This window comes from Dendrobates tinctorius, unplaced genomic scaffold (genome assembly GCF_039654945.1).
Source record: "Dendrobates tinctorius isolate UK_male_01 unplaced genomic scaffold, ASM3965494v1 ptg000071l, whole genome shotgun sequence".
Lineage (NCBI taxonomy): Eukaryota > Metazoa > Chordata > Amphibia > Anura > Dendrobatidae > Dendrobates > Dendrobates tinctorius.
This window is the reverse complement of record NW_027361739.1, coordinates 7,976,475-8,003,697: the sequence shown is the minus strand read 5'-3', so window position 1 is coordinate 8,003,697 and position 27,223 is coordinate 7,976,475. Positions and strand designations below refer to the sequence as shown.

The following is a 27,223-nucleotide window of genomic DNA, read 5'->3' as shown; positions in this document are numbered from 1 at the left end:
AAAGAGGCTTCTAATTAAGAGGGGTACATATATGAAATAACCCGGTACAGAAAGCACCACGTTCCGGTTGGTTAGTTACAGACGTAGGGTCGAGCCGTGGAAATGCTCTTTCCTTTTTCCCCGTTTTTATAAATTGAATAATGAAGGCTCTTTTCTGAAACCTGCATGGATTGCTCATTCTGTAGTATGATGTGTAAGGTATGAATTATTCCTGATAAGTGTTTCAAGTGGACCCACCACCAGCACATAATGGATCCTGCTATTTTCCTCGTTGGCAATTAGTGCCATGTCTTAGTCACTAAGTGCACATTAGTCAGATGTCATTTGCTATAGTGAACAGATACAAGCTGCATTTTAAGAAAAGCGTGTTTAGCCCACACATTGGCTGCTCTCACAAAGAAAGCTTCTTTTCTCTATTGTCTAGAACAAAGCTTGCCAGAAATCTACAAATATGGTAAAAGTAGAGCCATTCTTCAGAATGCAAAATGAAGAGACTCCAGCTCCACGAACTGTGATTCTTTATTCACATAAGCAATTCGGAGGACATACATAGTCAGAGACACAAACCCAAAATGACCCGCATTAACGCTGTCATGTCGGACGCTGTTCACACCACAGCATCCGGCAGGCAGAGGTAGTTCCACCTCCAGCCACTATAGCCTCAGTGGCGCCGGTTTGATCTTCAGGCTCTCGGGGGTTAATCCTGCTGGAGACCAGGTTGGAAGGTTAGTCACGCCCACGGTCTTTAAATAGTCATACTGGCATATGGGCGTCGCCGATTATAGCTTGTGTTTCATGCCAAGTGGTTCCGGTCTGGAGTGGAGGTGTTCAAGAGAGAGAGATTCGTATCTGGTGGCGTATGATCCGTCGTTATCCTTTCTCCTTCCCATATTTGTGTTTAGTTGTGCCCTGTTCACATTACTGTTTATTCCTGTGTGTGTGCGGCGCAGTGCAGTTTAAGTTCTCCCTGTCTGTCATTATTTGTGTGGGAGCTTTGGTAGTGTGACTCCTCACTGGGTGGAGGGTGGAGGGTTAAGTGCAGGGCTGAGCAGGAGATAAGGAAAGGTCAGGCATTTGCACCTTCAGCAAAAACCCTGGGTTGAGGGTCAGACAGGGTTTCCCCTAGTAAAAGGGACACCACAGGGGCCCCGGGTATTTCAGCCTTAGTTGAACTAAGCCCCCGTGACATTATAATCGGCCCACATTTTTTCAGGAGTCCATGGATCCATTAGATTCCATAACCCGCCAGTTGGCAGCGCTGTCCATACAGGTCTCCGAGTTGAAAGGGGCAGTTCAGCAGCAGGGCCTGGTAGTAGCAAAGGTGCAAACGGCATCTGCAGGTATCGGTGCAGAGCCGAAGTTTCCGCTGCCAGAACGATTTTCAGGCGATCGCAGCAAATTTGTCGTATTTCGGGAGGCCTGCAAATTATACTTCCGCATGCGGTCAATATCCTCAGGTAATGAGGCCCAGCGAGTAGGGCTGGTGTTGTCATTACTGAGTGGTGACCCCCAAGCATGGGCATTTTCCTTACCAGCTGACTCTGCTACATTTCATTCGGTCGATAATGTTTTTTCTGCCCTCGGGCTCATTTACGATGACCCTGACCGACTGGCTCTAGCGGTATCTAAAATCCGCGCCCTCCGCCAGGGGGAGCGCTTGGCAGAAGACTATTGTTCGGAATTTCGCCGCTGGGCTGTAGACACACAGTGGAATGACCCAGCACTGCGGAGCCAGTTTATTCATGGGGTATCAGGGAGGGTGAAACAAGCCCTCCTGATGTATGAGACTCCGGCATCATTGGAGTCTGCCATGAGTTTGGTGATACGTATTGATCGCCGTTTTCGTCAGGGGGCACAGGAGACGCTACCTCTGGGGGAAAACAGAGGTGCAGGTGTGGTTGAAGTAGATGAGTCCCCTGAACCTATGCAGATTGCTGGCATGGCACAGGTTCAGCCTCGCGCTCCGGGATTCCGGAAGCCCGGAGCATGTTTCTACTGTGGTAAAGGAGGTCATTATGTTAACGTTTGCCCGGTACTACCTAAGAGGGTCACACCGGCGGAAAACTGTTAAGCTCAGAGGGTATGGAGGAGACCCAACTGAGCGTATGCATATCCTCCATGATGGTATCTCAATGTATGCTCCCTGCCAAGGTTATTATCGCCGGCAGAGAGCTACCTATATCAGTGTTTGTGGATAGCGGTTCCGCCACCAATCTCATAGATGAGGAGTTTGCACACACCGCCGGGTTTAAGATCGAAAAACTTCCTCACCCCATACAGGTGGTGACCATTAATGCTGTTCCCCTCCCTCAAGGGGAGATTACTGAGTTTGTGGCAGAGGTGAAACTCCACATTGGGGTCCTACATTCTGAGTCGGTTACATGTAGGGTCCTCCGTAATCTCCCAGCTCAAATGGTCCTGGGTTTTCCATGGCTGTCCAGGCACAACCCGGTAATTGATTGGAAAACTCAGGACATAGTCCAATGGAGTGGTTTCTGCCAAGACAAATGCTTGGCCACATGTGTGTCCGCCGTGACGCCCAGCCTGCCGGAGGCTTTGCAGGATTTCGCGGATGTTTTCTCTGAGAAGGGTTGCTCAGAACTGCCTCCACATAGAGCCTATGACTGTGCTATTAGGTTAAAACCCGGGGCCAAATTACCTAAGGCCAGGATGTTTAATATTTCTGGTCCTGAGAGACAAGCTCTGAAAGACTACATCGCGGAGAGTCTGAGCAAAGGTCACATCCGGCCTTCGTCCTCGCCTGTAGCCGCGGGGTTTTTCTTCATTAAGAAGAAAGATGGGGGGTTACGCCCGTGTCTGGATTTCCGAGAGTTAAACCAGATTACTATCCGTGATCCCTACCCAATGCCGTTGATCCCGGATTTGTTCAACCAGGTAGTGGGGGCGAAATGGTTTTCCAAGCTGGACCTCAGGGGGGCGTATAACCTCATAAGGGTCCGTCAGGGGGATGAGTGGAAGACGGCGTTTAACACTCCTGAGGGTCATTTTGAGAGTCTGGTTATGCCGTTTGGGTTGACCACCGCGCCTGCCGTTTTCCAACATTTTATTAAAGATGTATTTGCTCATGTCCTGGGGAGATTTGTGATTGTATACCTGGATGATATCCTCATTTATTCTAGCGATCGGGACACTCATTTGGAGCATGTTAGGCAGGTGTTACAGTTGCTCCGGGAGAACCAGCTCTATGCTAAGCTGGAAAAATGTTTATTTTTTGTCCAGGAGTTGCCCTTTTTGGGATATATTGTGTCCGCAGCCGGTTTTAAAATGGACACCGCTAAGGTGCAAGCGGTGTTGCAATGGGAGAGGCCGGAGAGTCTGAAAGCACTCCAGCGGTTCCTTGGGTTTGCGAATTATTATAGGAAATTTATAAAACACTTTTCGACTGTCGCCAAACCGCTCACGGACATGACAAAGAAGGGTGCCGATCTGGCGAACTGGCCTGAGGTGGCTATACGTGCATTTGAGCGTCTGAAGAATAGTTTTGCTTCAGCCCCCATTCTGGTGCAACCAGACGTGTCTAAACCTTTTGTGGTAGAGGTTGATGCGTCGGAGGTGGGAGTGGGGGCAGTACTGTCTCAAGGCTCGTCCTTGAGCGAGATGCATCCATGCGCCTACTTCTCCAAGAAGCTGTCGCCGGCCGAACGGAATTATGATATCGGCAACAGGGAGTTGTTGGCCATCAAACTGGCTTTTGAGGAATGGCGACACTTCTTGGAGGGGACGGCTCACCAGGTCACAGTTATCACCGACCATAAGAATCTGCTCTACCTGGAGTCGGCCAAGCGTCTGTCTCCTAGGCAGGCTCGCTGGGCATTGTTTTTTACTCGTTTCAATTTTCTTGTGACGTACCGTCCCGGGGCTAAAAACACCAAGGCGGATGCTTTGTCTAGGTGTTTTCCGGGGGGAGAACCTCGGGAAGAGCCGGTACCCATCCTCCAGAAAGGGGTAGTGGTCTCGGCTCTCACGACTGAGGTAGAGGCGGAGATTGCCGAGGCCCAAGAGGAGGTACCACCAGGACTTCCCGCCAACAAATCATTTGTACCCCTGCATCTTCGGCCTAAGGTGTTGAAGGAACACCACGATTCGGTACTGGCTGGTCACCCAGGGGTGAAGGGCACCTTAGAGCTGGTATCGCGTCGTTTCTGGTGGCCCAAAATCCGGCAGGACGTGGTCTCGTACGTGGCAGCTTGCATCACGTGCGCTAGGGCTAAGTCACCCCGAACCCGTCCTGCTGGCACGCTACAGCCTCTGGGGGTACCCAATAGGCCATGGACAGAAATCTCCATGGATTTTATCACTGACTTGCCAGCCTCGGCAGGGAACACGGTCATCCTGGTGGTGGTTGACCGTTTTTCAAAGATGGTGCATTTTGTGGCGTTGTCCTCTTTGCCCAATGCTAAGACGTTGGCTCAGGTATTTGTGAAGGAGGTGGTCAGACTCCACGGAGTACCGTCTGACATAGTATCTGATAGGGGTACGCAATTTGTGGCGAGGTTTTGGAAAGCTTTTTGCTCTAGGTTGGGGATCAAGTTGTCACATTCATCGGCGTTTCATCCACAGTCTAATGGACAAACTGAGCGCATGAACCAAAATCTAGAACAGTATTTACGATGCTTTGTGTCCGACAACCAGGAGGAGTGGTCTACTTTCCTTCCTCTGGCCGAATTCGCATTAAATAATCACCGCCAAGAGTCATCAGGAGAGTCTCCATTCTTTTGTGTGTACGGTCAACATCCTCAGTTTTGTACCTTACGTCAGGGTGACTCCGGGGGTGTCCCGGAGGAGGATCAGCTAGGAGCCCAATTGTCATCAGTCTGGAGGCGGGTGAAACAGCGTTTGTTGAGCATGAGTGCCAGGTACAAACGGGTGGCTGACAGTAGACGCGTGCCAGGTCCGGACCTGTGTGTGGGTGAATGGGTGTGGTTAGCTACGAAGAACATAAAACTCAAAATCCCATCTTTAAAACTGGGTCCAAGGTTTATTGGGCCTTTTAGGATTTCTGCCATCATTAACCCAGTGGCTTATCGGTTGGAACTTCCTGCGGTGTACAGAATACATAACGTTTTTCACAGGGCTTTATTGAAAAAGGTGGTAGGCTTGGTGGACACGACGCCGATGCCACCTCCAGTCATGGTGGATGGCGAGTTAGAGTTCGAGGTCGCCAAGGTGGTGGACTCTCGAGTAGTACGCCGTACTCTTCAGTATTTGGTGCACTGGCGGGGGTATGGTCCAGAGGAGAGGTCTTGGGTTCCAGCCTCAGACATACATGCGGATCGGCTGGTCAGTTCTTTTCACCGTCGTCATCCGGACAAGCCAGGTCCTATGAGTCTTGAGGGCCCTGGGGTCCCTCGTAGAAGACGGGGTACTGTCATGTCGGACGCTGTTCACACCACAGCATCCGGCAGGCAGAGGTAGTTCCACCTCCAGCCACTATAGCCTCAGTGGCGCCGGTTTGATCTTCAGGCTCTCGGGGGTTAATCCTGCTGGAGACCAGGTTGGAAGGTTAGTCACGCCCACGGTCTTTAAATAGTCATACTGGCATATGGGCGTCGCCGATTATAGCTTGTGTTTCATACCAAGTGGTTCCGGTCTGGAGTGGAGGTGTTCAAGAGAGAGAGATTCATATCTGGTGTCGTATGATCCGTCGTTATCCTTTCTCCTTCCCATATTTGTGTTTAGTTGTGCCCTGTTCACATTACTGTTTATTCCTGTGTGTGTGCGGCGCAGTGCAGTTTAAGTTCTCCCTGTCTGTCATTATTTGTGTGGGAGCTTTGGTGGTGTGACTCCTCACTGGGTGGAGGGTGGAGGGTTAAGTGCAGGGCTGAGCAGGAGATAAGGAAAGGTCAGGCATTTGCACCTTCAGCAAAAACCCTTGGTTGAGGGTCAGACAGGGTTTCCCCTAGTAAAAGGGACACCACAGGGGCCCCGGGTATTTCAGCCTTAGTTGAACTAAGCCCCCGTGACAAACGCGTTTCAGGTGTCTTCGCAGATCAGTGCCATCCCCAAGTCACCTGCGTGGGTAGCGCTGGTCTCTACTAGCTGGGTATTTGCTTTACAACATTGAACTAGCATTGGGCTCTGTTGCTGGTTCATTACAACTAATCTGAACAGGTGAGAGAGGGCACTGTCATTGTGCACATTGCAGGGACTAGCCCAGCCACTGAAATGAACGTCACTGATGAAACTGTGTCTCAGAGCGAGGGCAAGGGCAGCGGCAGTGTCCGCAGCCTCTGCCAAAAATGATTCTTTGTTTGAGTATCCCAGCATGCACTCGGATTTTCAAACGAAGTGTCTTCAAAAAGGAAGTTCTAATAAAAAAAGTAAGAAAAGCAGTTTGTGTAGTGAGGGACGGATAGGGAACTTTTAAATAAAGTATATTAGAAAAAAGATTATGTTATGGCAATAAGAAGATAGGGATTAAAATGAAAATTAATTTGTATTTTGGACCATCCCTTTAACTTAGGGGAAATTAGCAATATAGAGATCCTATTCATATTAATGCACTGTCCAAATCATGTATGGATATAGCAAGGCTTCCGGAGAGAGACAGTCTTGGTAGTTGCTCTCTGATGTTGCTAAATGATGCAGGGCCCAACAGTGCCGATTTTAGGCAAAGTGGGGCCCTAGGCAAAGTTTAAAATGGGGTCCCAAATGCTAACACATTGCACATCACACAGAAGCATTTTGGTTATATTTACATGCGCTGAGTTCAGGCCGCTAAAAGAGTGTGATCGACAATATTGAAATTGTTCAACACTTGTTTCCCGGCCTCTTTCCACCATCTGAGAAAGAATAATGGGGACAGAACGATCATTAATGGATCACTAACAGATTACCATACAGTCTCACGTTATTAGCAGCACTTCTACAGTTTACACCCCATAGTCCTCCATATAATATATTCTGCCCCATAGTCCTCCATATAGTATAATACACTCCTCAGTCCTTCATATAGTATAATACACGCCTCATAGTTCTCCATATAGTATAATGCACCGCCATAGTCATCCATGTAGTATAATTCACTTCCCATAGTATAATGCACCCCATAGTTCTTCATATAATGTATTCCCCATAGTCCTCGATACAGTATAATGCAGCCCACATATAGTATAATGCAGCCACCCCACAGAGTATAATGCAGCCCCGCCATACAATATAATGTAACCCCCATAGAATATAATGCAGCCCTTCTCTTATAGTATAAGGCAGCCACCCCTTAGAGAATAATGCAGCTACCCCTCAGAGTATAATGCAGCCACTCCACAGAATATAATGTAACCCCCCATAGAATATAATGCAGCCCCCCATATAGTATAATGCAGCCTCTCCATAGAATATATGGCAACCCCCCTCATAGAGTATAATGCAGCCCCTTATATAGTATAATGTAGCCCCTCCATAGAATACAATGTAGCCCTCCTCATATAGTATAATGCATGTGGCACCCCTGAGGCTTCAGTCGCCACAGAGGTACTGCACCTCCTCCTGAGGTGTGGTGCCCCACCATCCAGGTAAGGTGGGAACTCCTAACCACACTCTAACACCTGCACCCCACACAACACAGTAGTTCAGCAAAGCCACATTGCGGCTCCTTGCTTGGAGAGTAGCAGAGCACCTTTGGTGGTTCCCTGCTTGGAAACACAAAACGTGCTGGGAGGTGGGTGGAGTTTAGAATACATAAAAGAGTGGGAAGGGAGTCAGTCGGAGAGAGTCACTCAGAGAGGAGTGAGGAGAGAAGATCCCTAAGAGAGGGAAGGAGGAAGGAGTGCTGCAGCTGCCTCAGTGATCTGAGCCAGCTGGCATGGGAAAGGAAAGAAGGAGAAAGACATTGAACTGAAGCCTGAGCTTCCATAAGAAAGAAAGACAAGTACGGAACATAGGAGTAAAAGGGAACACAGAGGACGTGGGTTAGAGGAAGAACCCTGCCTAGAAGTTCTAAGCGCAAGGCCCAGTCCCCGAGGTTGTATGGACACTAATGGTTCTGCAGCAGACACCGGTGGAGTAGTGGGCTGTAAATGCACTACTCCCATCCAAGACTTGGGGCACAACAGCATCTTGGATAGTGAGCTGGGACTCAGGAGTAAGGAGTCCCCGAAGCAGGCTACAGCTGTCTGCCGTACAAGTAGAGTTCTTGGGAACATCTGTCAGGAGGCACTCCAGTGTAACTCAGTACTAGGAGTACTTCACTTAAAGGCGCTATAGAGGAGACATTCAGAAAGGTACATGATGGCGGAGTGTTGGAGGGGAGCATCCTATCTTGCCTGGAGGTTGACTGAGCTCAGGACCCGGAGCACACAGCACGGAGGCAGGCATCTGTGTGAACTGCAGACTGTGAGTAAAGCTTTGGAACTACATGCCCTGGTGTCCTCCACTTATTCCCGCACCACTACACCCCGTACTATTACATCTGGGCACCAGCCTCTACACCGCCTGTGCCTCTCCTCCATTGCTACATCTACATACACTGCCCTGGGACTACAGCTCCACCTGTGGGGAGCTTCACCATCTTGGCTGCAACCCACCATCAGTCCCAGAGGATCTGCATGCAGCGTCGGCCTAACACCTCCCTTGCAGAACACCACAGGTGGTGTCATGAACTATTCATAAACTTTATTTCATTGTTCATTCATCCCCTTTTTGCCATGGAGCCCCAGGGCCACGGACCGGGTCACAGCTTCCGTGACAACTCCCATAGAGATCAACGGGCCCGGTACCGAGTACCACGCTAGGCCCTGGTGGGGCACTCCACAGCCCCCATAGAATATAATGTTGCCCCCTTACAGTATAATGAAGCCCCATACAATATAATCTAGCCCCCATAGAATATAATGCTGCCCCCCATAGAATACATGTAGCCTCCTCATATAGTGTAATGTAGCCCCTGCATTGCATCATACTCTATCACCCCCATAGAATATAATAAACATAATACAGCCCCCCATAGAATATAATGTAGCCACAAATAGAATACAATACAGCCCACCTCCCCATAGAATATAATGTAGCCCCCCATATTATATAACACAGCCTTCCCCATAGAATATAATGTAAAATGTACCCCCATGGTATATAGCCCAGCCCCACATGGTATATAGCCCAGCCCCACATGGTATATAGCACAGTACCACACAGTATATAGCACAGCACCACATGGTATATAGCCCAGCATGGTATATAGCCCAGCACCACATGGTATATAGCCCAGCACCACATGGTATATAGCACAGCACCACATGGTATATAGCACAGCACCACATGGTATATAGCACAGCCCCACATGGTATATAGCACAGCCCCACATGGTATATAGCACAGTACCACATGGTATATAACCCAACATGATATATAGCTCACCATGGTATACAGCCCAGCCCAGCATGGTATACAGCCCAGCATGGTATACAACCCAGCATGGTATGCAGCCCAGCATGGTATACAGCCCACCATGGTATACGGCCCCCCCTCAAGAATGGCCCCACAGTCCAGTACTCATATTGATTAAAAAAAAAAGCACACACTCCTCACCTTCTCCTGGTGCCCGCGCTGCTCCCGACTCCTGCCTCCTGCTCTGCCTGGCACACAGTGAGTGCGCGATGACACTCGCTGTGTCAGAGGCAGAGCGGGGAATGATGGGAGAGGGAGAGTCAGCTAACACTCTCTCCTCCATCATTGCTTTGAACTGTACCGGCGACGCCAGTATAGTTCAATGCGGCGGCGGGAGTCGGCGCTGGGGGCAGGCGGGCCCCCCTGCATCACATGGGTCCCATAGTGGCTGCGTGATGTGCCACTAGCTTGGGGCCCCTGGGGGAGCGGGGGCCCTAGGCAGCTGCCTGGTCTGCCTGCCCCTAACGCTGGCCCTGGGTCCCAATTAGGTACCCTCCTATTAAAAGTCGGTATGCCTTGATGCTATAGCAATTGCTAGCATGTTTGTAATTTCCTAAATTCTGAGGTCAGTATGCCAAAAATATGTGTAGATTGTGCACTGTTAAATGGCGGCAGATCCATCATATTGCTTTCTTCATGCAGGATTCATGTAGCAGTAATTAGCGCTTTGTATTTTATATTCTCAATGGTTAAATTGTCCTATTCATTATTTTAAATATGTGAAAGGTTGATCTCTTTATTAATTGGAAGTATTCTCCTAAGTAAGACATTTGGTTTCAGAATAGTAGCGGCTATAAAATATTTTAGAGACCGATAATAAATATGGTTCCGATAAGTAAAACAACTCTCAATACTATCTCATTGTAATTAACTTTTTAATTGTTGTAAAATAAAGAACTTTTAAATGATTTGATGGCCTTTTGATGTGACTAGAATATTTTTGCCTTCTCAATAACTGTCTGCTCCCCCTGGTGGCAAAAAGTCTATACTGCACTAGTGTTTTATTTTCATCAGAGTTGTTTTATAGCAGCTGTCCAGCGTAGGACTGTCATTGAAAGAGTTAACTCTTAAAAAGTACATTTTCTTATAAATCAAAATGGATCTTTCTCTGCTTACCAGACTTTTATCCTTTGCCTGAATCAATTACTTGTCCTCAGTTCATTGGTAATATGAGCATTTGTTGCAATTTTCTGCAAGGAGTTGTGCTAAACTCAGTCATGGAGTCCCAGTTAGGGCTCATACTCACATGCAAGAAACTCGGATGAGTCTCGCACGTCAATACCCGGCACTGCCACCGCCACTGGGATCGGAGCGTTCAACTGCATAGAAATACATGCAACTGAACGCTCCGCTCCCAGTGTCGGTGGCAGTGCCGGGTATTGATGTGTGTGGTACCCCTGAGGGTTCAGATGCCACAGAGGTACTGCACCTCATCCAGAGGTGTAGTGTCTCAATTCCCAGGAAAGGTGGAGGCACCTAACTGTACTCTCACACCTGCACCCAACACACAACCTATAGCAGCAGGGCATCTGGATGGACCCCATGGGAGGAGGATCTCAACCCTGCCTGGGTAGTAAAGGGTGTTGGGAGGTGGGAGGAACTAGAGGGTTAGAGCGGGAGAATAGAGAAGAGAGTTAAGACAGTCTTCCCATAGGGGAAGAGGTGGAGGACATGTATGGACAGTCTTCCCACAGGGAAAGAAGAGAACAGATGCGTGTGGAGCAGCTCCTGGTCTGGAGGAGCAGCTGGAAGGGACAGATATTGAAGGAAACTCCCTGTAGTGGGAAAGGATCTTAGAGGCACGGAGCAGTGACCACACTGATCGTGGGGCTTGTTACACGCTGACAGACGTCGGGTGGAGGGATCAGGTCGCAGAAGAGTATCGGCCCCTAGCCTAGTGGAGTGGACAACGGACTCAGCTAGAAAGCCGAATGTTGAGGCACCTTTGGGTACCTCAGCCACAAACCACATATATCTTTGCCGGAAAGGCAGCCATAAGGGAGCAATGAAATGCATTGGGCATGTTATCCAACAAGGTCCACGGCTCCTGGCCTGGGACACTGACTGTGTTGTGTTGGGAAGGAAGGTACATACTGAAGTGTTGGAAGGGTGTTCTCCATCTGCCTGGGAGTTGACTGAACCCCTCACCTGAAGGACACAGCACCAAGCAGGCATTTGTGTGCACCAGAACTGTGAACAAAGCTTTGGAACTGTACTCAGCTGTCCTCTAATTATTCCTGCATCACCTATCCAACTCTGCTACATCTTTCATCATCAAGCACAACATCTCAAATACAACTGCCCTGGGACAAAACCCTACCTGTGGAGAGCTATTCCAACTCTGCTGCATCACACCATCAGTCCCAGAGGATCTGCACTGCAGCGCTGGTCACCTCTGACCAGATACCACAGGTGGCGTCACAAACACTTTACAAACTCTTTATTTTTCCCTTGTAAATATCCCTTTTTTCATTAGACGCCCAGGGTCATGGACCGGGTCACCGCTGCCGTGACACTGCCCCTTTTAGAAGCGGCCCGGTACTGAGTACCCCACCGATCCTGGCGGGCGCTCCATGTGCGAGACTCGTCTGAGTTTCTCGCATGTGAGTGTGAGCCCTTACAAAGTAAAACTACTCCGGTATCGTGTCCTGCATGCTACAGCTGCTCACCAGCAAGTTCTTCTCCTCTCTACATGTGCTCTTTTTGGCTGTCATCATCGATTTAGTTTATACCCACTTAGCAACTTTATAATGGACAGAAACAGTCTTAATAATCATGTACATACAAAGGCTGTGTCGTGTCTGAAAAGTCAATTAAAACTGCAGGTAATTTACCTCTTCACTACATTTGACGTACCTAAACATCATTGTCAGATAGGATTTCCTGACCGATGATGTATAAGTATGTCAATGCAATCATGCGCGACACGAGCTGTGCTAGAGCGATCGCCGCTGGGAGCTCGCTTGGCTGATATGATAGCTGAGCCCCAGCTCTCACTGCCAGGAGCAGTGCCATGATTGATTATGATTGCAAAATTGAGGAGAGTGGGGGATCCCTCTCCCATCTGATTGGCTCCCTCACAAAGTCATCGCAAGGGCCCGATCGACGTCACGGCAACCCAAGGTCGTCATGACAGCTTCCTGGTCTGCCAGCTACAGCAAACCTCTTAGACCATGAAAGCTGCTTCCTTTACGAGCCCTTCTTGAGAAAATGAAAAATTTGGGGCTGAAACATCATTTTTACTGTTTCACAGCTCAATGTTATCTGAAGCCCCTGTGGGCTTTAAATGCTCACCAAACCTCTATACAAGTTACTTGAGGGGTGTAGTTTCAAAAATGGGGTCACTTTTGTCTGGTTTCCACTGTTTAGGCACTTCAGAGGTTCTGCAGACCTGACATAGCGTCCTATACTGTATCGATTCCAACCAATTTTGCACTCCAAAAGTCATATGGCGCTCCTTCCCTTCTGAGCCCTGCCGTGTGCCTAAACAGTAGTTTTCACCACACAGGGGGTATAGGCGTACTCGGGAAAAATTGATCAATAAACTGTTATGTCTATTTTCTTCTGTTACTTTTGTAAAAATGCCAAATTTGGGGCTAAAGCAACATTTGTGTGGGTAAAATTTTCATTTTTTTCTTCCACATTGCTTTAATTCTTGTGAAGCACCTGAATGCTAATATTCTTCTTGAATGTGGTTTAGAGCACTTTGAGGGGTGCAGTTTTTAACATGGTGTCACTTTTGGGTATTTGAAGTCACTTCAAATGTTATGTGGTTTCTAAAAAAAATGGTTTTGTAATTTCGCTGTAAAAATTATATATTGCTGATAAACTTCTTAACAAAAGAAAAAAAAATATTCATAAAGAATACTGATGTGAAATACACGTGGGAACTGTTATTTATTAAGTACTAGAAATAGGCCAGATGCCATCGCATCAGTAGTGCGGTGTTCCCCACGCAGGCGCAGTAACAGTCGCGTAGTTACCGCGCATGCGCGGGTAGAGTGCGCAGCTGTGGCTGTTACTGTGCATGCGCGGGAATAGAGGTGACATGTATGTCACTTGTGCAGGCACAGTTCACGGCCTTGCAGCCACAAACTGCACCTGCGCAAGTGACATACATGTCACTGCAATTTCCACGCATGCATAGTAACGACACGGCTGTTATTGCGCCTGCGTGGGAATACCGGTGATGTGAATGTCACTTGTGCAGGCGCAGTTTGTGGCCGCAAACTGCGCCTGCGAAAGTGACATAAACGTCACTGCTATTCCCGCGCATGCGTAGTAACGACGCGGCTGTTACTGTGCCTGCGCGGGAATAGCGGAGACGTGTATGTCACTTGTGCAGGCGCAGTTCGTGGCCTTGTGGCCACTAACTGCACTTGCGCAACTGACTGCCGCGGTGACTTATGGGATTTGGGGACAGCGGCCAACTGGAGATTATATATGGGATCCATTGAAGTGTTCTACAGTTATTACCACATAAATTGACACTGGCTAGAATTGTAAATTTTGGCTTGGTCAGGAAGGTAAAAACAGGCTCAGGGTTAAGGGGTTAAAAGGAAACTGTCACCAGATTTTTGCTACCCTGTATGAGTGCAGCAAAATGTAGGGGCAGAAACCCTGATGCCAGTGATTTGTCACTTACTGGGTTGCTTCCTGCAGTTTTGACAAAGTCACTGCTTTATATGCTGCAATTCTAGCCATTCTCCCCCCCACCACTGATTGGCAGCATTCTGTATGCACAGTGCATAGGCAGAAAGCTGTCAATCAGTGGTGGTGGTGGGGATATACAGAGCTTATAAGTATGGGGGACTACCTGGCCGCAGGTTTACTAGTCTTCTAGTAATAATCTGCTAATAAAACAGTGACTTTATTAAAACTACAGCAAACAGATGGGTAAGTAATACATTAGTGGAATCAGGGTTTCTGTCTCTACATCATGTGGCTCTCGGATAAGGTGGTAAAAATATGGTGACAGATTCTACTTAAGATTACAATACTGGTTTGTTTCCACAAATGTATTTTGTTTTCTAGATTGAATAAGGATTATATTTGCAGCATTGTATACAATGCGCTTATTGTTGTATGTGGCTGTGTTTTATGATTTGTCTCAAGCAATCTTGGGGTTAGGCATCATGGCTTTAGTTTCTAAAGCAGCCACAACATCATTCTAGATGGATGTTAATGTAATTCGAGCAACCTTGAAATACCTTTAGATATAATATAATAAGTTCAGTCATAGTTTCTGGAGTTTTTGCCACAATGGAGCAGCATGAATATAGAAAGGCTGTTGGGAGTTTCCTTTAAGGGAATCTGTCACCAGGCTTTTGCTAATCCATCTAAGATCAGCATAATGTAGGAATAGAGGCCCTGGTTCCAGCGGTGTCACTTAGTTTACTGGTTGTGACAGAGGAGTCCTTGGATGTAGCATGTAGCAGAAGTCAGAAAGCTGCCCCTTGCCTACACAAAGGCTCTCTGTGTGCATTGTGTATTGACAGTGAGCGTCTTAGCAGAGGAGGGGGCGTGGCCAGACAAGGGCTCAAAGGAGCTGTAGTCCAGGCAGTGATAATCTCCTGGCGATAAAACACTCAATGTATTGAAACAACAGCACACAGCGTAATAAGTGACATGTCCCTGAAATCAGTGTATCAGCCCCTACCTCACGCTGCCCTCGGAATACATAGCTAAAACCCGCTGACAGATTCCCTTTAAAGAGGTTGTCCACTACTGGACAAACACTTATTAATAGGACCAAGGTGGTGAATAAATAAATAAAAAATACTCACCTCCTGGACCAACATTGTTCCTTTGTACTTTGTCCATCTCCAATGACATATGACACTTTCGACATGTATACATACAGTCATATCAATTTTTGGGAATGTCTGACATGCTTGTGCCCCAAATTCCCTTTTATGATGTAAGTAGTATTAAAGAGAATATATCATCTATAGTTTGTATTTTAAATAACTGGAACCAGAGAGAAATGTATATTTTTCATTTCGATCTGTTTTTATTTTCTGATGTAGATTTTTTTTTTATTTCATTTTCTTTACATCAAGATGGAGGTGGCCGTCTTACCTGTGCCTCTGTTAACAGCATTTGGTGACATGCTTTACAGCACTTGGGCAGACATCTTGCAATAGACAGCAGCTGACACATTGACTTTTATGAGACAGCTTTCTGGGCATGCTCTGTCATCTGTGCAGAGGTCCTTGTGCAGGAAGGGAGAGGAGTTCAGCTCTGAATCTTTGGCCACCTAGTATGAATGGGGGATCCTGGCTTTTCTCTATAGAGTAGTTATTTATTATTGTGTTGAAAATTAGATGACTACTGAAAACTGATTATCGACAAAGAAGGATGCGTGAACATAGTTTTAGGTTTGGCAGCTTGTGTGAAAATGAAAACATTTGAGATTTTCTTTTACAGAGATAGTAATATGAAAAAAAGGAATTTAAACTGAAAAACTTAATTTGAACAAAAGGGCATTTTCTGATGACACATTCCCTTTAGGGTGTGTGCACATGATGCGGATTCTGCTGCGGATTTTTCCGCTCAGATTTTTCTAAATCCGCAGGTAAAATGACCGGCGGTTTCCCTGTGGATTTATTGCAGATATTGTGCGGATTTCACCTGCGTTTTTACACCTGTGGATTCCTATAATGGAAGAGATGTAAAAACGCAGCGGAATCTGCACTAAAAATTGACATGCTGCGGATTCAAAACCGCAGCAAATCTGCATTTTGCAGCAAAGAAGCAGCTTTAAAAAACAGGTTTTACTGAGTTTTGCTGCGTTTTTATTGACTCTTGTGCATGCTGATAAAGTTTAGAGCCCCCCCAATAAAGATGATGCAACATCTTTAAGGTTTCTGCATCAAAAATGCACCAAAACCTGATACCTGCATTTTTTCTGAGTTTTTTCAACTTACCCATTGCTTTATATAAGTCAAAAAAAGGCTGCAAATATGCTGAAAAAAAAACCTGAAAGAAGTGACATGTTGCAGTTTGCAAAAACGCAAGTTTTCCAAATCTGTCAGGAAAAAAAACATAGAGCGTGTGCATGAGATTTCTTAAATTTCATAGCTTTTGTGGCATTGTAAAACGCAGCTTAAATTTTTCTTTAAAAAATCAGCAAAAACCCAACATGTGAACATAGCTTTAGACTGCTATTTTTAACCTTAAGGCCCCGATACACATAACAATGTCCGAGAGATCCCAACAATGATCTGACATGGATGGGATCGCTGGGACATCGTTAGGCTGATCGCTGGTGAGCTGTCACATAGACAGCCCCTCCAGCGATCAGGTCCAGCGAACAAACTGGTTTCTAATGTAAACATCGGGTATCCAGGAGCCGCGTGGCTCCTGGATACCCGCTGTTTACCTTGTCCAAGATAAACAGCGGGTATTCAAGAGCCACGGCTCCTGGATACCCGATGTTTACATTAGATACCAGCATCCAGCGTCGCTGATCGCTGGTCTCTCACTGCCACATGCAGCGATGCGCGCTGGCCATCGGGAGACCAGAGATCAAAAAATGGCCCATGCCGATCGAGCACGATCAGCGATACCCGGCAGGTCGCTGATCCCCATCACACACAGCGATCTTGCTGGCGAGATCGCTGTGGCGTCACAAAATCAGCGATCACACTTAAAGAATAACAATTGCTTAATTATTTTATATAAATCATTAGTGTAAATAATGGAAAGAAACTTTTTTTGTCCACTGATCATCAGTTCCTCTCCCTGTTTCATGCATGTGTAAGGAGGTCAAGGGCCTCGCCCTGTGAATAGTAACATTACTGTGTATTAGGTGTGTGTGTGTGGCATGTATCTTGTGTGTGTGTGTATGTGTCCACACAACATTAGTTAGTAAGTTAGTTGTAGTATTGGAAAAGGGTCACTAGATGGGGGCACTGAGCTCAACTAGTGAGAAGACTGCTGAGGGGTTAACTTAGAGGAGTGGCTAGACAGGGAGAAAGGAGATAGATTTCCCTTCAAGAGTGAGTTGAGCGGAGGTAGCTGAACAGGACAGAAGTGACCAGGACAGAAGTGAAGAACAGCATAGTGACTACAGCAGTAAACAGCACGTAGTGGTGCTGGAGGCCTTGCAGTCAGAGACTGGGGACTGTAAGGCTAGAGAGACAGAAGGCGTCATGTCGGTCAAGTCAGCTATCAAGGAAGAGCTGAAGTGACAACCCAAGCTAGTCTATTGATTCCAGCCCGTGTCTGTAGAATTGCAAGCCAGGGAGATCCGTGGAAGAGCCCCTGCGGGAGTAGCAGCTGGAGTAAGAAGGCTTTGTGGAGTGTTTAGTGAGCTGCAAACCTAGGACACGAACAGGAGCAACAGTGCCATAAAGGGGTGAGCTGTAACGGAAAAGTCAGGTACCTTCGTGGGCTGAAGTTGGGCTCTGGAAGAAGGGAAGTGTTCCGTGTTCATCATGCTCCGCGTGACGTGTCAGCTTGTCTGTGTGGTGCATATGTGTGAAGTGAAGGAAGAAGTGACGTACTGCTGTAGATGAAGATGTACTGCTGTTATCAAGTGAAGAGTCCTGTAGCCATTGTGGATATGCTGTGCCTTGAAGAGAATAAAGCTGAGTTGTTAAAGTTGTTTTCAGCCTCTGTCTGCAGTCAATTGGGTCCCCAAAGTGAACAGCATACGGGTGATGAAACAGCCTCCAGCACAGTGAGAACTGGGAAGACCGCAGCAGCTACCCCCGGCGGCTGTGTTATTACATTTGGCGTAGTCGGCAGGATCTCGCTGCCCAAAATGGCGGTGAGACCCCAGCGGAGGTGAAGAAAGAAGAAAGGGTGACAGTGACTGCAGCGCTCTATAAAATGCAAATCGGAGAGAGCAGTGATGGGCAAGTGAAGATGACTAAAATACCGATTGTGACTGCAAAAATGCTGGAAAATGAGATCAACGGACCGATTGTGGCCAAAGGAGAAAATCTGCAAAGTGACCCTGTGAGACTTAAAATGGCTGCCAGCAAGATGGAGAACTCTGACGCCAAATCTGACTGTCCTTGTCAGCAAGGAGCACTTCGTGGACGTGACAGCATCTGGATGGCGCCAAATGAGGACTGTCAGTATTGTCGGGTCTGACCATGGAAGGAGTGGTATGTGCAGATGGACACCCATCCATTCCCACTGAATACTGAGGAATAGGTGGAGAGGCCGGAGAGAGCCCCACCCTGGAACGGGAGTGGGCCTGCAAAATGTGCTGAGTGCGGTGGCCTGACATCAGTGAGACACGAGACAACGTCTGCGATGTATCGGTGCAGCTGCAGGGGCATCGGGTGCACGGCGTGGCGCTGGCGACGGGAGGAAGAGTCCAGACGTGTCACTTGGAGCTGGGAGCAATTGCAGGGGTTCCACATGCCCACGCAGACTGGAGTCCTGCGCCCATGGAGCCACCGACACCTGGCCCTGCTGCACCGGAGAGATGCCCGCACTTACTAAAGGCCGCAGTACAGGAGATCTCGCGAGGAGTGAGGCCCGCTCCTCATTCCAGGGAGCCGGAGGACGCAGACACTGCTCCTGCTGGACAACAGGAAATAGGACCCCAGCATGCTGCGGAGGGTCAGCCGGGCGGTGCGCTACAGAAGAAGAAAGTGCAGAGCCAGAGAAGACCCTGGCTTCCCGCTGGCAGAAGTACAAGGAGCAGCTGCTACCCAGCCTGAACGGAGCTGCGGTGCAAACGGAGGTGAGTGCTGTTCAGCCTCCGCCATCAGCAGATCACATGCCTCAGCGTTGTCCCACGGCCGGGACACATGGCCTAAAATCCATCCCGCTGAGCATCCGCATCTCCGCCAGGTGCCTCCCGAGACCCGGCACCCTCCACTTTTCGGCCAGCCCTCCCCTGGAGGTACCAGCCCCCCGCCATCTGCTTCCCCGTCCGTGTGGATCACGGACATCATCGCCAGGAAGAAGGCAAAGGAGGAGATCTGGGATCTCTTACACCAGGGCGGAGAGAGTGCCATGCCTGTCCCACGTACCTACAGGCAGCTGGTGTATACAAATGTGGAGCGGGGTTATGGCTTCATAGAGGAGGAGGGCACCCGCAAGAAGATCTATGTAAATGCTGCCTCTGTGAAGAACGGTGGAGCCCTCAAAGTTGGAGACTGGGTCTCCTTTTACAAGGAGTACTGCCCCCGCGGCTATTATGCCATTGCTGTGATTTTGTGCCCAGGGGAGGATGAGACCTCTGGGAAGGTTGCGGAACTGTGCTCAGGAGCCTCCGGAATTGCGTCTGCTCCTGATCCACGCCGCTGAACACCCTGACCATATTACTTGTTAGTTGCCTGTTGCACTCACCGGGACTGTTCCGCATCCCTGCATTGTATGAAAATCCGGCTAAGCTCTCACGAAGAGCTGTTCACGGTCCAGGGACTTGTTGAAGTTACTTTTTTTTTATTTCTTGTGCTGGACTCTTTTTACGGGTACCTATTGAGCCTGTTTGATGGAACTGCGGCCACAGGGAGTGTTTGCCCCTGTTGGTGAAGTTTGGACACTTGAAGTGCTCCCCTCACAGGAAAGGGGGGAGGACATGTTCGTTTTTATTTTTTCTTTCTTAGGCTGTGTTTTGATATGATGGACATGGCTATTGCTGATGTTTCTACCTCAAATTAAAGCATAAATAATGATATTTGCAGTTTAATGTTTTTACAGCATTGTTTTTTTTATGAGACACACTGAGAATTTTGGGTAGCTGTGTTTTTTTCAGTAATGAAGGTTAATATATTTTATGCAAAAGTATATTTAAAAAAAAGTTTTTTTTATATGTGAGAAACGTATATTTTTTTATAAGTGCCAGTAAAGTATTTATACTTAGTGGGAGTATTTAAAAGAAAAACTTGTGTGAAAAAAAAAGAAAAAATGTTTTTGATATATATCTATAGTTGTCATGTTCGCTATGTCTGTCATGTCTGCCTTGTCTGTTTTGCCTCGTGACCCCTGGAGCGGTGTGCACGCGCATCTCATGTCTGCTATCCTGCATGTTCCCTAGAGCAGTGTGCACACTCACCTCATGACTGTTGAGCTGCAAGATGCCTGCGTTTCTGCTCTTCCTTCTGTGATAATCTCGTCATGTCTAGAATTCCTGATCATGTGACATTTCCTAGGATCCTGCACTGTTTGGTTCTGCAATTGTTTCTGCATGTCTGAATCCCTGATCATGTGACCTTCCCTAGGATCCTGCACTGTCTGGTTCTGCAGTCGTCTCTGCATGTCTGAAACCCCGATCGTGTGACCTTTCCTAGGATCCTGCACTGTCCGGTTCTGCAATCGTCTCTGCATGTCTGAAACCCTGATCATGTGACCTTTCCTAGGATCCTGCACTGTCTGGTTCTGCAATCGTCTCTGCAGGTCTGAAGCCCTGATCATGTGACCGCGCTCTATGATCCTAGAGGATCTGAACTGGAAGTTCTTCCCTGAGCCTGACCCGGAAGTGGTGGTGCTATGCCCTATATTAGATCGCCCCTTCCTTTGCTCAGGGCCTGAGTATTGTGTTGCTTCCCTGCATGGCTGCTTGGTCTGCTGGTTCGCTCGCTCTGTTCTGTGCCCTTACACTCTGCTCTGTCGTGCGTCTCTGCACACGCTCCATGCTCGTATTCCATCTCTTGTCTCGTGCCATGTCTCGTGTTGTCCTCTGTGCTCTGTTTATCCTTGTTATGTCTTCTTGTTATGTTTGCTCTGTCCCTGTCCCTGACGTGTCTGTCTACACGTGCAGGTCTCCGTTCTGTCCTTGTTCCTGGCGTGTCTGTCTACACGTGCAGGTCTCTGCTCTGTATCCTGTCTAGTCCCAAGGTTCTCCCTTGGCCCGGCTCTGTACTTCGGCCTATGCTCCACTGCTAGACTCTGTCCCTGTCCCTGACGTGTCTGTCTACACGTGCAGGCCTCCATTCTGTGCTCTGTCCCTGGCGTGCCCCTTGGTACGCGCAGGCCTCACCTTGTACCTTGCCCTGGCATGTCCTTTGCATGCGCAGGGTCCTGTCTACTACTCTATGCCTTGTCTCTGTTACTTCGTGCGCTCTTGCACTTTTCGTACTAGGCTTTGCCGTGCTGTCTGCACACGTCTCTGTCCTGTATCTTTGCCTAGCCCTGCCTTTTGGCTCCGTGCCTCCGTGCACGTGCCTGGTCGCCTGGGCCTGCCTGGTGTGCCTCAGCCGTGCCGCCTCTAGCCGTGCTCGCCTGTGTGCCTCAGCCGTGCCCACCGTCCAGTGCTATAGTGGTTCCCAGCTGCGTGGCCACAGCGGTACCGCCTCTAGTCATGCCCGCCTGCATATGCCATCGTCGGTACCACCTGCCGGTACCCCCAGCTGTGCTCTCCATGCTCTCTTGCACGCACGCTGGTTCTCGCACTGTGCCTTTTTGTGTTACTCTTGCACAAAGCCTTTTGCCTCTTTTGCTCTGCTCTGAACCCTAGTTTGCCTGCCGGATTCCGTAACCTGCCGACCGCTGCCAGAGGTCCAGACCTAGATGACTGCAGCCTGATGTCCGGAGCTGATGTCCGTAGCCTGATTCCTGGACCCTGTCGGTCGATGCCAGCATCCCGGATTCCGATGCCATTGAACCTGTCCCTGTGTCAAATATAGCGTGGCACTACCACAGGGTGCGCAAGTAGGTTACCCAGACCAAAGTGAATAATAAAGTAACTTGGCACTCAACTGAATAATCCTTTGCAAATTAGATTTATTTTATAATTTATTGCAGTCCTGGAAACGTTTCGGCCTATTATCGGCCTTCCTCAGTCTGCTGACTGCTATCGCGAAATACTAATCCGGTACCCAAGTAAGGATTCCTATGGAGATCTACTTCAGAATGTCATGTTGATCTAAATGGTATCTCCTATTATTGTAAGAGTGGATATACTGATTTAAATGCCTTGCAAAAAGGAATATATAACCATACATAGAGAAATGTATAAATCTTCTTGGAGGTATCATGGACGCTTAATCTGTTTGAAACTAGTGCTGTATAGTCCAGGAGGTAAATGGGTCCATATGAAGCTTGTTTAGATATGGAGGTGGCATACACAGGTGGGACGCGGTATTCCCCCGCTCGTCAGCTGGCCTGCTTTAGATCAACATGACATTCTGAAGATCTCCATAGGAATCCTTACTTGGGTACCGGATTAGTATTTCGCGATAGCAGTCGGCAGACTGAGGAAGGCCGATAATAGGCCGAAACATTTCCAGGACTGCAATAAATTATAAAATAAATCTAATTTGCAAAGGATTATTCAGTTGAGTGCCAAGTTACTTCATTATTGAACCTGTCCCTGGTGTGCCCTCGCACACGCAGGCCTCGTTCTTGTACCCGTCCCTGGCATGCCCCTCGGCATGCGCAGGTCTCTGTTCTGTGAATCTGATCCCGGCGTGTCTCCTAGCATGCACCCTGTTTTGTCTCCTAGTTTGTCTGCCGGATTCCTGAAGCCTGCTGACTACTGCCGGAGGTCTGGAGCCAGATGTCTATACCCTGATGCCTGGATCCTGTCAGCCCTTGCCAGCCTTCCAGAGTTCGATACCCTCCAACCCTGTCTTGGACTTTGGTGTGCCCTGGTACGCACCTTGTTATATGGATTCTGTGTGTTCACGTTTGGCACCTGTTATACCCGGAAGAGTTCCTGATGCCTTGGACCTCGGCGTGCTCTTGCACGCATCTTGCTTTGTGTTCTTTGTGTGTTCACCTTTGCACCTGTTGTACCCTAAAGTGTTCCTGAATGAAGTTTACTTGAACTAATGCACTAATTGTCTCATCATGTCTTTCTTCCTGAGCCGGCCGTCTGGTCCAGCTGCCGTGGTGGCTCACCCCCTTGGTCTTGCCCCTGACACTCCCTGTATAGGGGGTGGTTCCTCACTAGGTCAGCTCACCCTAGGTGGGTGGGTGCCATGGCCCAGAGGGTCCACTCTTAAGAAGAAAAATGACTCAGCTTAAGCTGACGCTCGTCACAATAGTTTAGTATAAAACAAAAGGAAAGTTTATGCTTAATGGTAAAGTGTACAGTATATGCAAGTTTTACTGAGTAAGAATTTGATATGTTTGGAGAAAAGAAAAAAAAAAAATATCTAGAATTTTAGTAACATGTAGAGGTATACAAGATGTACAGTTGAAAATATGTTGGTACACACCTGCATTGCCGGAAACAGCAATGATTTCAGGCAGGGGGAATGTAAGGAGGTCAAGGGCCTCACCCTGTGAATAGTAACATTTCTGTGTATTAGGTGTGTGTGGCATGTATGTTGTGTGTGTGTGTGTATGCATCCACATAACATTAGTTATTAAGTTAGTTGAAGTATTGGAAAAGGGTGATAGATGGGGGCACTGAGCTCAACTAGTGAGAAGACTGGTGAGGAGTTAACTTAGAGGAGTGGCTAGACAGGGAGAAAGGAGATAGATTTCCCTCCAAGAGTGAGCTGAGCTGGGGGTAGCTGAACAGGACAGAAGTGAAGAACAGCGTAGTGCATACAGCAGTAGCCAGCACGTAGTGGTGCTGGAGGCCTTGCAGAGACTGGGGACTGTAAGGCTAAAGAGACAGAAGAAGGAGTCTCGTCGGTCAAGTCAGCTATCAAGGAAGAGCTGAAGTGACAACCCAAGCCAGTCTATTGAGTTCAGCCTGTTATGAATGGGTCACCGAGGAGGAAAGCGTAATAGGCTATGCCACCAGAACACGAGAGAGGTTGGTCACTCAACGAATTGCAGACCCCAGATCTTAACAACATAACAAGCAGTAACCGTGGAGCGTTCCTATGCTGCCCTAGACGTTTCGTCTCAGCCAGAGGACTAACTAAGCCTAAAGACAGAAAGGTGAAATCTAAACTGCCCCGGAGCAGATCCCCAAAGGAATAGACAGACTCCAAACATATATTGTCAGTGAGACAAAATGAAGCACAGACACAGACGGAAAACAGACTGAGCAAATGATGGGGCCCACACTGACTAGATAGGACAGGGCAGAAAAGGCACTGTCTGCAATCACACAAAAACCCTAAAAATTCCAACACGACTGATGTTCAAAAATACTGAGGTTAGCACAACCTCGCCCCCACTATATCAGCACTCAGGTGTGAACCGGCAGCTAGCAACAGGCTAATACAGCAGGGGACTGAGCAAACAAACACAAGATACAAAAATACAGGGGAGGAGCCATCAGCTCCAGGGGAAGCAAGCTGACCCCTGACAGCAAGGCAAAATCAGATGCAAAGGATTTAGCAAATGACACTTAGCTGCAAAATGCAGGATCAGGCAGGTTACAGATATCCTCACTAAGCACAGGAGTATCACCGGCAGCCACTGAGAGAAGCTTGCTCGCTTATGTACTCCCAGTCACTACCCCCACTTCTCCAATCATCCTCTGCAGCTGTTGGATTAACATCATGCTGACTAGCTCCACTACCAGCAGTATCCACCAGAGGGAGCCCTGCCTCAAAAGTCAGATTAAGAGTTCACAACAGTATCCCCCCTTGAGGAGGGGTCACCGAACCCTCATCCACACCACCTGGCCGATCAGGATGCACCCGGTGAAAAGCATGAACCAATCTCTCGGCATGAATATCGTAAGCAGAGACCCAAGAATTATCCTCATGGCCATAACCTTTCCACTTGAACAAGTCCTGGAGTCTCTGCCTTACCAGACGAGAGTCCAATATTTTCTCTACCTCATACTCCAAATTACCTTCAACCAATACAGGGTCAGGGGGCGCCGCCACAGGAACTACTGGCTTCACAAACCTTTTTAGCAATGATTTGTGAAAAACATTATAAACGTACCTGGAAGAGCCAAAAGGAAAGAAACGAGGTTAAGGATTTCCAAAATCTTATACAGGAAAGATGTATATCTTTGTACCGTGTTAGCCAGTAGATAGAAAAATGTTCAGAATTGAGAGTCCTCAGTGGTTGATTCATTTTAATGGCTAACTGAAAAGATGGTAACACATTGCAAGCTTTCGAGACTACTCAGGTCTCTTCATCAGGCATACACTAATACAAAATCTGAAGAGTCACATATTTATGCACAATACAGCACAGAAAAAATGCAATAGATGAGACAAGTGACGTGAAGCAGAATTATGATTATGGGAGAGGGAGAAACATAAATATTGGACCAGTTCATAGATAAGGAGTCCGGATGTTTTATTGTCCACTGATTGGGGTCTCCTAATGTGTTGTGATGCCCCCACAAGGTCTTCGGAGCAAATTCCTTAATTGATGTAAAAAGACATAAATCCATGCGACACATTCATTCCAGCATTGAGAGGGTCAAAGGTCATCATAAATTTATACTCACAGACTCTTCTCTCTCTCTGAGATGTGAAGTTACCTTTCAATACCAGTAATTTCATATCCCTGGTGCTGTGATCAGGCATACAAAAATGTTTTGCCACAGGTAGATCCATCATTCTTTTTTCTCTTTTTGTGTGGTGATGAACATTCATCCTTGTTCTAAGCTTTTGCCCTGTCTCCCCCACATAAAGACCCCCAGTTAGACATTTAGTACAAATAATTAAGTACACCACATTAGATGTAATGCAGCTGAAAGTATCTGGGATCTTGTAGTCCTGATGTGAATTGGGGATCTTTATCGTGTCCGTGGTCATTATAAATGGACAGGTTTTACATTTTTTCTGGTTGCAAGGAAAGGTTCCTCCAGCTGTAGGAGAGGACAGGGAGCTTCTGACAATGATGCTTCTTAGATTTGGGGGCTGCCTAAAGCACAGTAGTGATGGGTCTGGAAAAATGGATTGTAATCGGGCATCTTTTTGTAGTAAAGGTTGTAATTTCTGTGCAGCTCCCCTTAGCACTTCCAGATTTGGGTTGTAGGTGACTACTAGAGGCACCCGGTTATTTTCTTCAACCTTCAACCTTTACTACAAAAAGATGCCCGATTACAATCCATTTTTCCAGACCCCCAATACTGTGCTTTAGGCAGCCCCCAAATCTAAGAAGCATCATTGTCAGAAGCTCCATGTCCCCTCCTACAGCTGGAGGAACTTTTCCTTGCAACCAGAAAAAATTTAAAACCTGTCCATTTATAATGAACACGGACACGATAAAGATCCCCAATTCACATCAGGACTACAAAATCCCAGATACTTTCATGCTGTGAGTTCATTTTCCCCTTCGTCACTGAGGTCTGGTGAACTCCCTATTCTGCTAAAGGAAGGTAATGAGCCTGATTATCAGGCACCTGAGCCTAATGAGGATGACTGGCTGAGTGGAGTCACAGACTGGATATAAGGCTGCCGACACCCTTCTGCCCTGTGGGTGATTTCTCTGTGGACTTCTAGGACACCAGTCTGATTCCTGCTCCTCTAAAGCTAAGTTTTCTGTTTTGCCTGTTGGCATTTTTGTTTTGTTTTTTGTTTTCCTTGCTTTTCTGTATTCTGCCATTCCCTGCCTGGGTGAGCTGAATCTCCTTTTGCCTTTAGCTCTGTCTTCAGAATATTCCTGAGTACTGACATAGCTTTTTTAAAGCCTAGCGTCTTCAGGGCCTTTTTCACTGTCAGTCTGTCGGCTCTTATTTTCTTAGGGTTTTTCACGGATTGCAGACAGCAGCCTTCCTGTCCTTTTCTATCTAGTTAGCTTGGGCCCCGTCTTTGCTCAGTCTATCTTTCTGTCTGTGTTAGTATTTTCATCTTGCTTCACCGTCATTATATGTTGGGGGCTGCCTATTGCTTTGGGGTCTGCTCTGGGGCAGTTTAGATTTCCCCTTTCTTTCTTTAGGCTTATTTAATTCTCCGGCTGTGATCGAGGGGTCTAGGGCATCGTAGGAACCCCCCACGGCTACTGCTAGTTGTGTTGATAGGTTCAGGGG

The 27,223-nt window shown here is 47.6% G+C and overlaps 1 protein-coding gene and 1 long non-coding RNA gene across 3 annotated transcripts in view; both read left to right on the top strand.

Annotated features, from left to right (window-relative positions):
• ASIC2 (acid sensing ion channel subunit 2) overlaps window positions 1-27,223 on the top strand; it is a 1,315,134-nt gene that overhangs the window by 480,254 nt on the left and 807,657 nt on the right. The window lies entirely within an intron of this gene.
• Window positions 204-23,452, top strand: LOC141096020 (uncharacterized). Of its 2 annotated transcripts, XR_012233554.1 has the most exons (3): window positions 204-852; window positions 20,601-22,029; window positions 22,823-23,452. It is a non-coding gene; the product is annotated as an uncharacterized lncRNA (long non-coding RNA). The 2 variants fall into 2 exon arrangements; XR_012233553.1 differs by lacking the exon at window positions 204-852 and having other exon boundaries at window positions 16,832-22,029.